This window comes from Lytechinus pictus, chromosome 1 (genome assembly GCF_037042905.1).
Source record: "Lytechinus pictus isolate F3 Inbred chromosome 1, Lp3.0, whole genome shotgun sequence".
NCBI classification, from domain to species: Eukaryota; Metazoa; Echinodermata; class Echinoidea; order Temnopleuroida; family Toxopneustidae; genus Lytechinus; species Lytechinus pictus.
This window is the reverse complement of record NC_087245.1, coordinates 26,731,577-26,745,054: the sequence shown is the minus strand read 5'-3', so window position 1 is coordinate 26,745,054 and position 13,478 is coordinate 26,731,577. Positions and strand designations below refer to the sequence as shown.

Here is a 13,478-nt window from a genome sequence, read left to right as displayed (position 1 = left end):
TTATTCATTTCTCTGTTTCATTTTTCCTTAAAAATTTTTAGACCGAACCGGAAACTGGTATTGAAAAATGATATACCGATTGAAAGCTTATAAACTACAAAACATAGCAATCCAAGGTTTACATGTAAATGCGTAATTTTCGCTGCTTGCCAGCTGAGTGTTTTCCTTAGGAATAGCTCCAATTATTTAGCTTTGAAATATGCTTTGTTGTGTTTGTTTTTCACTGGCCACAAGACCATGAAAGCATTCTAAGTTTTAGAATTGTTGTGTTTCCATAAGTTTTTACACAGAAAAACTGGGTGATTTTTCATATTACGCATTTGATTTTCTTCACTTTATCACTTAGTTTTTCCTTCATACAAAATCGATGAAACCTACAGCTTTGGATTTTTTCCACGTTTTATTTCCAGCTTATTTGGCAAAGCTTTCCACCTGTCTGCATTTAGATTTTCTGTAGCAGTTTTTTTCCTGACAGCAATTTATGCCAAATAAGAGTTAAACAAGAGCATTACAAGAATCCTAGTCTAGAGCTGCAGATATCCATCCATTTGAGCACTGAATAATTGTCAGTGTCATTTTTTCTGCAGCCTTATTTACCCCACTCTCCCCTACATGTAAATGAAGGAATTCTTTGCAACTACCGGGTACCACATTTTCATAGTATTTTGCAGTCACCACATTTACATAGGATTGTGCAGTTACCCCGTTTTCATAGTAGTTTGCAATTTCCACATTTCCATAGTACATGTACTGTAGTTTGCAATTTCCACATTTACATATGTACTGTAGTTTGCAATTTCCACATTTACATAGTATTGTGCCATTAAACCATTTTCATAGTATTGCGCATTTACAACATTTTAGTATTATGGGCTATTCCACGGTTACTCACGTTACATTTGGAGACACCTTGACTCATACTTGGAGCTGTAACTCCATTATTATTGATAGGAACTAAACATTTCTTTATCACAACATAGTACGCAGTTTGACTATCCTTTGTATAAAAACAAAACTTGGGAAATTTCATTATGCTCCTGGCAAATCTTTGAAATGTGTTGGTTACTCACGTTACATGATTTGGACATGCATAAAATGAAAAGTGGACTTAAGTGAAAAGTGTCCTCATGCAAGGCTTTTATGAACGTTGATTATATCCATTTCAAAGAAGTATATTAGGGAGACAAATTTGTATATAATTAAAAAAATAAAGAACACATGGTTTTTACAAGGGGTGCAGATAAAGTGGTTACTCACGTTACGGTTTAGATGGGCTATATGTACAAAGACACATTGAGCTCATGTCCACCAACCTATGGAATTGCCCTTATGCAGTTACCCCCATTTTCATAATAGTTTGCAATTTTTACATTTTCATAGTATTGTGCAGTTACAACATTTTCATAGTATTGTGCAGTTACAACATTTTCATAGTATTGTGCAGTTACAACATTTTCAAAGAACTTAATAGTGATACAGCATTTGTTTCTGATTCAGAGGGTGTTCATCCTGGGTTGGCTTTTAAAAATAATAGTCTTGCAAATATAGTCTACATGTAGTCTTATTTCTGTAATTAAGGCTTAGTTATGTTTTATGTTTTTGTTTTTTACAGGATGTCTCTATGAAGGATCAGATGAAGAGTGTCAGCAGTGAAAGTTTTAATTTTTTTGGACTGATGAGCGCTATTGATATTTCAGCAGAGACCGGTGGACTTGTGAAATAAAGGAAATTCAGTGTCACAAAAAACTGTCAAACATTTTGAGCCCCACATTTCCTTTACATTTAAAATTTTCTCATGATACTATAATTCAAACCTTAAATCAATCAAGTAGAAAAATAGAAATCAGATTACCAAGCAGGATTTCTTAATTTTATTGCTTGAATTATATCGGCCTGTAATTTCTTAATCCAATTGAGTGTGACCGTTATGTTCTGTCTGTTTGTAACTCTTAGCTACTCAGCTGTAGTTCTGCAGCAGAGTAACTAAGAGTTGCAAACAGGCAAAACAAATTGGTTGCCCCAGGCAACATGATTATAATGTCATTAATAATGATAATAATATCTGGATTTATTAAGCGCTTTTTGCCTGAGGATACAAAGCGCTGTTGTTATTACCCGGCTTTAGCTCGAGCTACCATCACCGGCGCTCAGTGCATGCAAGGAATTACTCCTGCCGGGTACCCATTCACCTCACCTGGGTCGAGTGCAGCACAGTGTGGATAAATTTCTTGCTGAAGAAAACATGCCATGGCTAGGATTCAAACCCATGACCCTCTGTTTCAAAGGCAAAAGTCAACTACTAGACCACAACATACCCACATTTTCATTGGCTGGTAAATTCAAGCAATGAAGTTTAGAAATCTTGCTTCGTAATGATATTCCATATTCATACTTAATTGATAATATCATATGAAATGATAATATCAGATGGAACTTTGAAGAAATTTTGGCCTTCAACTGCTTAATTGTCAAACTTCTTGACTCTGTGAATTTCGATTGTATTTATTTATTTCACGTAGTCCACCGGTCTGTAAGAAATTGCATCACTGACTGGAAGCATTGGTCGGTCATCTATGGACCAGTCAGATAAACTCAGCCCTAGTTTCAACTGAATGGTGAGTTTTATTTTGTTTCCTTTCCAAGGATAAATTAAAACTTTTAGTTAAAATTAGGCCTTAATCATTACAGTTTGTTTATTGGTAATGTTAGTCATCATCACCATTATCACCATTATCATCAACATCACTATCATCATCATCTTTGTCATCATCATCTTTGTCATTATCATCACCATTATCATTCACCATCATTACTATAGTATAGTATACAAATAATGAATGTTTATGAGTGCAATGGACAGAATACTTCATGAGGTGAAAGATGAAATGATCCATTCAACGAGGCGTAGCCGAGTTGAATGGATCATTATTTCATCTTTCACCGAATAAAGTATTCTGTCCATTGCACGAATGAAAAAACATTCATTATTTGGTTTATATGACACCTAAAAATATATTTTTTTTTCATATGAAATTCATGAATTTCGATGCAAAACATGCTCATGCAGTGCGAGTTCGGCATAGAGATATATTACTAGTTTGCGTTATTAGTATATAATTATATCTATGGAGTTTGGTCTGTTGATTGTTACGTCATTACAACATGCGCACTGCTGGTGCCTGCAGCTGCAGTCTCGGTGCTTGAGTGCAATGGACAAAATCGTATGGATCCAAAATTGCACGGTTGATGACGTCATTGCAAAATGGGCTGAATGAACGATATCAAACAACCAATCAAATCACAAGGATCTATCCAGGTGTCTTATAATAGCTAATATGCCTCATCGTCATATTGGCAATAATCCTTAGGATATTGAAAAAAATATTGAGCAATCCGGAGGTATAGAACATCTACAGAGTTGTGGTCTAGTGGTAAGAGTGTTGGGTCAGAGCTTTTGCTGTACTGACGCAATGGCATAGGTTCCAATCCTGCTGTTAACGGCTAACTGCCATTTATGATTTGATAACAGAGTGGACCTGACAATGAAGAATTTTGACAATAAAAAAGTAAGAAACTTGATTGAACATAATAGTCTGGCTGATTTTAATGGTGGTTGGACAAAATCTGGCCCAGCATATCATCAACATCATCCTCATCTTCATCATCTTTTTTAAATCCATACTAGAAGTCATCCAGCTGGAACAGGAATGTTGGAGTGAAACAGAGCTGAGAAGGATCTAGACAGAGATGAACTTGATAATGCAAGGTAAATAACTTAAGTAGGGGAGATCGGGGTTAGTTGGAACGTGGGGTAAGTTGAAATGGGTGTATATTGGAGCAACAAATCTATTGTTCAAGAATGGAGAAGAGTGAGAGTCTAATGTAGTTCGCTTTACATATCCTTCACTCTTCGAAAGTGGTATGAATATGCAGACTATAAAAGTCCCTGCCTATGACTTGTGCACAGAAAAAGCAAGTGTTATTTGAGCTAGTCTTATGCCAAGAGCCGAAGACCCACTTGTTCATCTAAATTTCAGGGTCTGTGCCAGCAGACTAGGGACCTGTTGCATATATTACTATTATGGTAACTTTGCCATCCAGTGGTATCTACCATGTTAACGATGATCAACAGCCAATCAGAATCAAGGATTCCATGCAAGTTACCATTGGATGGCAAAGTTACCATAATGGTAAGTTTAATGCTACACAACAAGGCCCAGCTCAAGGATGAAAAATGTTTGATTAATATGGAATTGTTTCGAAGTGAATTTAATGGCAAGAATTTAGCTCTTTTTATGTTGATATTTTTTCCATGATTAAAAAAAAACCTATAAAATATCCCTGCTTTTTTGGAATTGTTCTCAGATTGGATTACACGGACACACTTGGACTATCACTCCTCATTTTGCTACATGAGAAAGGACCTTCCTAATATTGCTTCTATGGATAAGAGACTCAATCCTGAATTCTATTGTAAGTTTAAGAAATGATATCAATACTTACATTTGGTTGTAAATATATTTGTTTATGGTTTGCCATAGACTTATAGAAACTCTTAATTATGCAATAATAGTAATTTTTATAATATTACATGGCCAATAATTTGGAACTTATCCACAATAACTGATGTCACTCTCAATCTACTACCATATATTTTTTTCAATTCAATATGCATTTATTTCATTCTGGATTGAAATTAAAATGAAAACAAAGTCTAAATCGACTCTTGCAGATTTGATGCTCTGGAAATTAGGAATAAAATTTGATACCTGGGGGCCGTTTCATCAAGCCGTTTGTAAGTTAAGAGCGACTTTAAGAACGACTGGTGATCCTTTCTTACGCGCTAAACCATCGCCAATTCAATATACCACTTACCGCAAAAAGGGATCACCAGTCGTTCTTAAAGTCACTCTTAACTTACGATCAGGTTTATGAAACACCCACTGGGCCTCTGAACTGTTTCTAATTAAGCCCTTTTTACAGATTATTTCCAGTCATGACATTTGAGGCATTTGTTTTTTATCCTCCTTATTTGCCTAGTAGTTTTTCATATGATTTTTCTTCTTTGTCATAGGGTAAATGATGTGATTTTCCTATTAGGAACTTGCACTTGTTTTTTGTTTAGTCGCATTTAAACACAACTCTTTCAACAATCAAGTGTCGATCAGACATTTTGAGTGATAGAAAGTTCCAAGCAGCACTAACCACCATTGCGACAACATCAAATCTAACCGTTTGCTTTGTATCTATGATCATCTCACTAGGGAACAAGAGAAGAATGAAGGTGAAAAGAAGAGAGATGTGCCAGATCTGAATCTAATGAAATGTATCGTGAAATGCTCCAGAAGAAATAGGAGGACGAGGAGGAAGAACAAGCAGCGGAAGTAATGCATGGCTCCACCCATTATCAGAAATCTGAAATTTGATGGTGAGTTATGATTTTAGATAGTAAGCAAATAATCACTGTTTGTGAAGGTAATGGGCAAACTATCACTTACGAGGCAAGCTGGATGTAGCTATCTTTCCGAAGCAAATGCTTTATATTCCGCATTGAGAACTGCTATAAACGAAGAGAACAATATCAATACGAATCTATAAGATTTTTTTTTTATCAAGGTTTTCTTTGAAAAAAAATCCATTGAGACGATTACATGTATGCTTGTTTTGATGCTAGCGCATATGTAAACTGTGTGAAGGCATCAGATATCTTGCTCCAGCAAGATTTATTGTGACCTCACCAAGGAACTTTACCGTAACAACAAAACAATCCAGGGGCAATGCACTTTTTTGCGCAAAGTTTTACTGCTAGTGTATATGTACACTTCATGCCCCATGTAGATCTTGCGCAATCGTCACTGCAGGTGATAAAAAAAAAAAATGGACCAAGAAACTTAAACTAATTCATAATGCGTTTTGACCTTATGGGCTGAAAAAGATCAGTGAAACAAAAAAGTTCCATCATTGCGAGTGATGATTGATGGGGAAACTACCCTGGATCACGTGACCGACTTCTGACCAATCCTGTAGCAAGATTCTTAGTATGTGGAATATAATTGCGTTTAAATGCAACTCTTTTGCAACGGGCCCCAGGTGTGATATGGCATCGGATGCCAATCAGAAATATTTAGTGGTGGAATGTTTCAAGTGACACTAACCACCATTGCAACAACACCGAATCTAACCATGTTCTTTGTATCTATGATCATCTCACTAGTGACCAAGAGAAGAAAGAAGGTGAAAAGAAGAGAAATGTGCCAGATCTTAACCTAATGAAATGTATCGTGATATGCTCCAGAAGAAATAGGAGTATGAGGAGGAAGAACAAGCAGTGAAAGGACTTCTTGGCTCCAGCCATTATCAGAATCTGAAATTTGATGGTGAGTTATGATTTTAGATAGTAAGCAGATAATTATCGATGGTTGAGGTCACTTTTGAGGCAAGCTAGATGTAGCTATCTTTCTGAAGCGAAGTGATAGTTTGCCTCGTCACCTAAAATCAAGAGGTGATTATATGCTTATATTTCACATCTGGAACCACTAATAGAAGCCGATATTCATACATCTTTACAAGAAGTTTGATTCAATTAAATAATAAACAAGGTTTTCTTTTTGGGGAAAAAAATCACTGCTTGTTTTAATGCTAGCGCATATGTAAACTGGGCGCGAGCGTCTAGATCCTGCTCAATTTAAAAAATTGTGACCTCGCAAAGGAATTTTATTGTCACAACAAAACAATTGAGGGGCAATGCGCTTTTATTTTGAGTAAAATCGTCACTGCATGTGATGGAGAATGATGGAACCCAAAAAAATCAAGTGGCAATGACCTCATTATTTTGCGCATATAGTGTCATTATAACGCGTTATTACTGTATGGAATGAAGTGATCAGCGCAACGCAAAAGTTCCATCACTGCAAGTGATGATTGATGGCTAATCTACCCTTTATCAAGTGACTGACTTCTGACCAGTCCTATAGCAAGATTCTTCGTGTGCGGAATATGAATAATGGTCATTTATTACTCCACATTACTATGTAGAATTAGCATATTATCATTGATGATAGCACTAAACACTCTTGATTTTTGTGCCTTTTTATCTTCAGCCATTATATCAAGGGAGAGAATGCTAGAAGAGGGACAAACAGAGTTCGACTTTCCTGTAATCTTGTTGGAACATTAATGACCTGTCGACTGTTCAACGGAGGCTACACGATGGTGAAGGCCGTGAAGGCACTGGTTGAATGTAAGTCAAGAGCATGTATCTTTAATCTGGTGACAATCCATGCTACCCACAATAAAGCAAACAGGCTTGATTACCCAGCATGAATCACAAAATTTGTATATAAGTAAATATTGTCGCCATACATTGATTTTCTGTAATCATTTTTATTTCATGATAAAGCTGATACCCTATTCTTACAACATCCTACAGGATTTTTGGAGGGAAGCCTTTTAAAAAATGGAGCAGTTTAAAACTCTTTGATGTCTGTAATATTTCAGATTCATGAGTTTTTTATATGACACTGTGCTTTGGAAAATTTTGGCTGTAAATTCAAATGCAAAGCTGAAATGTGATATCACACAACTTGTTGGGAGAATTTTGGGAAAATATTAATTTTTTCCTTTGCAATTAATTTTCTGGACATAACATTGTCATTGCATCTAACTCGGGTATTAAACATTTGTAGCAAATATTTCTTTGTGTACAGAAGAAGGGTCATTTGTGAAGCATTGCCAATTCACATCACTGTTAACCACTCCTATTATGGATAACAGAAATCATATCCACTTCCAATCTGGGCCCATTTCATAATGGACTTGCAACTGTTGTAACTTTACCATTTTACATTGCAACTACTATGGAAACCTTGATTATGATTGACTGCTGAGCCGTGTAACAATGGTAGTTGGCAAAGTTACAACAGTTGCAAGACCTTTATGAAACGGGGCCCCTGATGTGGGAGCAGAACAATGACATATCTGGAAAGAGTTTTCTGACACTTGTCAAGTCTGCGTTTGCTTAACAATGTATATACAACAAACTGAAAAGGGAAGGGAAGAAATTGCCGATAATGCAAACTTTAATTTATTTCCTATGTACCCTGGTCACAGCACAATTAATGTTTTGAACAGGAAATGTTTTAGAATGATATTTTGTTATTTCACTTTTCACTTGCAGTAATGTCACCTAGTGTACAACTTGGATGCACCCGTAATTAGTGTTAACCATCTACCAAGTTTAAATGAGAGTGACGGTCTACCAGAGACGAGGACATGGCACCGTTCTTGAATCTTCTTCTACGCACAGTGTCTGATGTTAACCATCTACCAAGTTTAAATGAGAGTGACAGTATAACAGAGACGAGGACATGGCACCGTTCTTGAATCTTCTTCTACGCACAGTGTCTGATGTTAACAATCTACCAAGTTTAAATGAGACTGACAGTATAACAGAGACGAGGACATGGCACCATTCTTGAATCTTCTTCTACGCACAGTGTCTGATGTTAACCATCTACTAAGTTTAAATGAGAGTGACGGTCTACCAGAGACAAGGACATGGCACCGTTCTTTAATCTTCATCTACGCACAGTGTCTGATGTTAACCATCTACCAAGTTTAAATGAGAGTGACGGTCTACCAGAGACGAGGACATGGCACCATTCTTTAATCTTCATCTACACACAGTGTCTGATGTTAACCATCTACCAAGTTTAAATGAGAGTGATGGTCTACCAGATACAAGGACATGGCACCATTCTTTAATCTTCATCTACGCACAGTGTCTGATGTTAACCATCTACCAAGTTTAAATGAGAGTGACGGTCTACCAGAGACAAGGACATGACACCATTCTTTGATCTTCATCTACACACAGTGTCTGATGTTAACCATCTACCAAGTTTAAATGAGAGTGACAGTATAACAGAGACAAGGACATGGCACCATTCTTGAATCTTCTTCTACGCACAGTGTCTGATGTTAACCATCTACTAAGTTTAAATGAGAGTGACGGTCTACCAGAGACAAGGACATGGCACCGTTCTTTAATCTTCATCTACGCACAGTGTCTGATGTTAACCATCTACCAAGTTTAAATGAGAGTGACGGTCTACCAGAGACGAGGACATGGCACCATTCTTTAATCTTCATCTACGCACAGTGTCTGATGTTAACCATCTACCAAGTTTAAATGAGAGTGATGGTCTACCAGAGAAAAGGACATGGCACCATTCTTTAATCTTCATCTACGCACAGTGTCTGATGTTAACCATCTACCAAGTTTAAATGAGAGTGACGGTCTACCAGAGACAAGGACATGACACCATTCTTTGATCTTCATCTACACACAGTGTCTGATGTTAACCATCTACCAAGTTTAAATGAGAGTGACAGTATAACAGAGACGAGGACATGGCACCATTCTTGAATCTTCTTCTACGCACAGTGTCTGATGTTAACCATCTACCAAGTTTAAATGAGAGTGACAGTATAACAGAGACGAGGACATGGCACCATTCTTGAATCTTCATCTACACACAGTGTCTGATGTTAACCATCTACCAAGTTTAAATGAGAGTGACAGTATAACAGAGACGAGGACATGACACCATTCTTTGATCTTCATCTACACACAGTGTCTGATGTTAACCATCTACCAAGTTTAAATGAGAGTGACAGTATAACAGAGACGAGGAAATGACACCATTCTTGAATCTTCATCTACGCACAGTGTCTGATGTTAACCATCTACCAAGTTTAAATGAGTGACAGTATAACAGAGACGAGGACATGGCACCATTCTTGAATCTTCATCTACACAGAATGTTTGGTGTATGGTTATTTTTAGTGAAGTATGATAAAAGAAAAAGGATACATTTGGCACCATACTCTTCATCTTGTGTCCATAATCTTCCCTGTACCATTATCACAAGATTAGAGATAATTTGATGACTAATTGACCACTTATAAAGACATTCCTAAATAATCTTAAAGATTACAATTATAATTGAATTACCAGCAGAGTTATTGATTTTGAATCCTGGACAAAGTTAATACTTCCTGTAAATACCCCAATATTTCTGTTAAATGTAAGTTCTCTGTGGTACTAATTTTTGCAATCATTTGATAATTCAAATCAAGATCATTCTTGCATGCACCGGAACCCAATCAGAATAGTTGTTTTATATTTTACCGGGACCCAATCAGAATAGTTTTTTTATATTTTACCGGGACCCAATCAGAATAGTTTTTTTATATTATCAATCCACCAACAAGGTCCATTTTCTAGGTTTTAGGTGTTCTTTTTAATTTGGGAGAATTTGTCATGTAAATCACACTGAGTGAGACAAATGTCTCTTCAAACTTCATGTCAATTTATTTAAAACATTTTTTATATCAAATATGTGACTTGCATATCTGTGCATTCACTCATGAACCCATTTAGTTATGTATTTTATAATAATTTTTTATAGCCCCAAGGGGCAGGTCCAAGCTACAATGTATAACTTTTTTTCTTAACCCTATATAGCCATAAATTCAAAGACAAAGAAATCCATTAGAAATTTTGAAAAACATTAAATGCATATTTTATTTTGAACTGCCATTTTTTAATGTACATTTGATAACAATCCTGAAAGGTGTTTCCAGACCAAAATGTAGTAGTTGTTTAGCTTTATTTATAAATTCTGCTTTTATCAATTAATTGAAATTTTGGTACAATTAACTATTTTAACTTTTTTACTTGATCGCCAAATCTCAGTACCCACCCCCATGCAATGTGGAAATAGCCCAGGCTATGTAGGGTTACGTTTGGAAATAATTTGTAAGTATTGTGAGGCTCATGCTTCATTAGAATTGAGATGGTTTGGTGACTAGGCCTTGGAGATATTTGTAGAATTAACTAAGTTTTTAACTTTATCTTGATGAATTATGACTCTGTGTTTAGGCCGAAAAAATTGTTATGTTGCCTTCATAAGCCCTAAATCCAAAAGCTGGATTCGTCGGTCGGTTTTCTTTCCTTTTAAAGTACCTTCACTGCTGCGCTGTATAAAAAAACAATCTTGAATTATTTATGTAGTCAAACATTGAATTCAAATTTGCGAAAATCCTTCACCCAAATCTGACAATTTCTCACAAAAATCTTTGCTTTTCAATTTAATTTTGGTCCAATTTAAAAAAAGAATAGCGACCCTGTTTTTTTTTTTTTTTTTTTTTAATGTCGGTCGGATGAGGGCGGCAACATAACTTTTTTTATTAGGCCTTATTTTGTGTTGATTATTCTGCAAAAGTGGACCCAAAGGTTTTCCAGAGTTTTTCCTACTTGAGTTTTATCTCTGGTTTTTTACCCTGGATCTACTTGTCGTAGAATTTTTCAACACCCCCCCCCCCCCCCCCCCCCCCCCGTATTTTGTGCATGGTACCTACATCTGTACGATTCCTATTTTTCTTTAAATATTAGTAATATTTTTTGTCAAATCTTGTCAATTACTACTCAAAAAGTTTAAAATATAAAAAAAATCGATATTTTGAATGCACATAATACCATGTATTTGGTATTTGTTTTGGCCTGTCAGCACCAAAGTTAATTACAATCTAATTCAAATAATTTAACTATATGAGAGACCATCTTCAGTCTTGGTTTATGAATGTACATTTGATAGAGGATGATCTGATTAGATTTTAGGATCAAGGTCACAGAGGTCTTTATTTAAATTTTTTTTTAGAAGTTTGGTATGAAGTATATTCTAGATCTGGCAATAGCAGTGGCATACATAACTTTTGATTGTTTGCGATCAAGATTTCATCAGTTTTATCCATAGTTCCATTAATATATGATGTCAGTCATGTGTTTGTTTTTAATTAAGGAAAAAACTCTGACATTATTTGGTATTTGAAAAGTGCATTTTTGTTATCAGATTATTTTAAATCATGAAAAGTTTATGACCTTTCATATTATAACGATTCTAGGGAGTGTTTCACATAAATGACTAAATGTCATGCTTAAGTGTTACTGGTAATGCACACACGATATATGATCCAAAGTCTCATTGATTTTTTTCACAGTAGAGCACATCCTATGAGCGTGATCCATTGAATACAGTGATCCGTTATTTTCCTAATATAACTGGGAAACTTTTGGTAAGTGTTGTTCACACTTAAAAATTTGAATTGGTGAAACACCCCTCTGATTCGTATCTTATGTTAGATGTACTTGTATGTCAGATAGCTTGGACCTGCCCTATAGAGTATGATTGTCTTTACTATACAGTATACTTGCTTTGTATTAATGATTTGTTTTTGTTTTTTTCTTGAAAACAAATGTAAGACCGGCAGTCCAGAAAATTCATTCAAGTTGGAGGACCATAGCAGCTGACCTTCTTGATTGCTGGGGTAGGCCCTAGACCTCACAAACATGGCTTGCTGTCTGGTTTGAGCTGGGATTTTCCTGCCAGAATCACACAATAGGTGACATCACTACCAAGAGATCTATTTTTCAGTGTGCAGAGAAGGGCACTGGACACTGCTGTGCATGGTATACAACATCCCTAATGTAAGTGCTTTATTGGTAATATTAATGATATTCTGTGTAGCCTAGAGTATGCAAGACAATGCAATAGGGTTTCCAGATATTATTACTCTCGAGGGTTCAAAAATCTACGATAATAATCTTCCTGAAGGATATTTTGATAAATATTTTGGGACTGATAAACCTCCCTGTGCTATATACTCTAGACCTGTTGGTCTGTAAAATTCATCTTTTCTTTCACTCTGTTGCAACATGATATTTGCCATGACTGATACAATAGTGTGCTAAGAAGACGTAAAGAAATTTCAATCTCATTACTTTCTTATTGATTTCAGAAATGGGATAGGGCCGTATGAATAATTTTGCAGTGAATTTATTCCCTTTTTCTGTACATGTCACTATTTGGGCGTACTAATTTGAGTTATTCCCCATTCACCACAAAATTCATGTTTGTGACGTTTGCTAGGTGTGTATCCATCATGAAATTACAGAAATGCGCAGAGATTTAGCGGCCTGCATTTTAAGGATCGTGTGATTGTAGGTAGATTCTCAATATGGGTTTGTCTGCCAAAAAGTATTGTACCTACTTAAAATTCAGATATAAAATTTTAACCTATTTTTATGAGGATTGTGTTCTTTAATGGTTTTTCCACAATTCTTAAACAAAATGATCCTTCAACCACAACAATACATGTTAGTCTGGAATTTAGTTTCAGAAGTGCAATGTCAAATTTTCTATCTTGCCGGCAGTTGTCATTTACGTTGCATGCCTTTATACAAGAGCATTGTTGTGTTTCAAGTTGACCCTTCTGTGGATATTTATTCTTGGGACTTTTGCACGGCTGTCAAATTTCATGGATGGAGCTTTTCAGCCAAGACGGCTTTGGGGCCTGGTGGCATGGATCAAGAAACAGTTTTCTCTCAAATTTGACCCATGTAACCATTTGTGTCT

General features: G+C 35.9%; 1 long non-coding RNA gene across 4 annotated transcripts in view; it reads left to right on the top strand.

The window, feature by feature from the left end:
* The window catches only part of LOC129260097 (uncharacterized), a 36,568-nt gene extending 25,181 nt beyond the window's left edge, over positions 1-11,387 (top strand). For 3 of the 4 annotated variants that reach the window (XR_010293515.1, XR_010293519.1, XR_010293517.1), the window contains 7 exons: positions 1,613-2,615; positions 3,686-3,766; positions 4,366-4,473; positions 5,265-5,428; positions 6,215-6,377; positions 7,101-7,240; positions 8,177-11,387. This is a non-coding gene — a long non-coding RNA (uncharacterized LOC129260097). The remainder of the gene's footprint in view (positions 1-1,612; positions 2,616-3,685; positions 3,767-4,365; positions 4,474-5,264; positions 5,429-6,214; positions 6,378-7,100; positions 7,241-8,176) is intronic. The other variant, XR_010293523.1, reaches the window with a different exon arrangement.
* Positions 11,388-13,478: the final 2,091 nt, after the last annotated feature.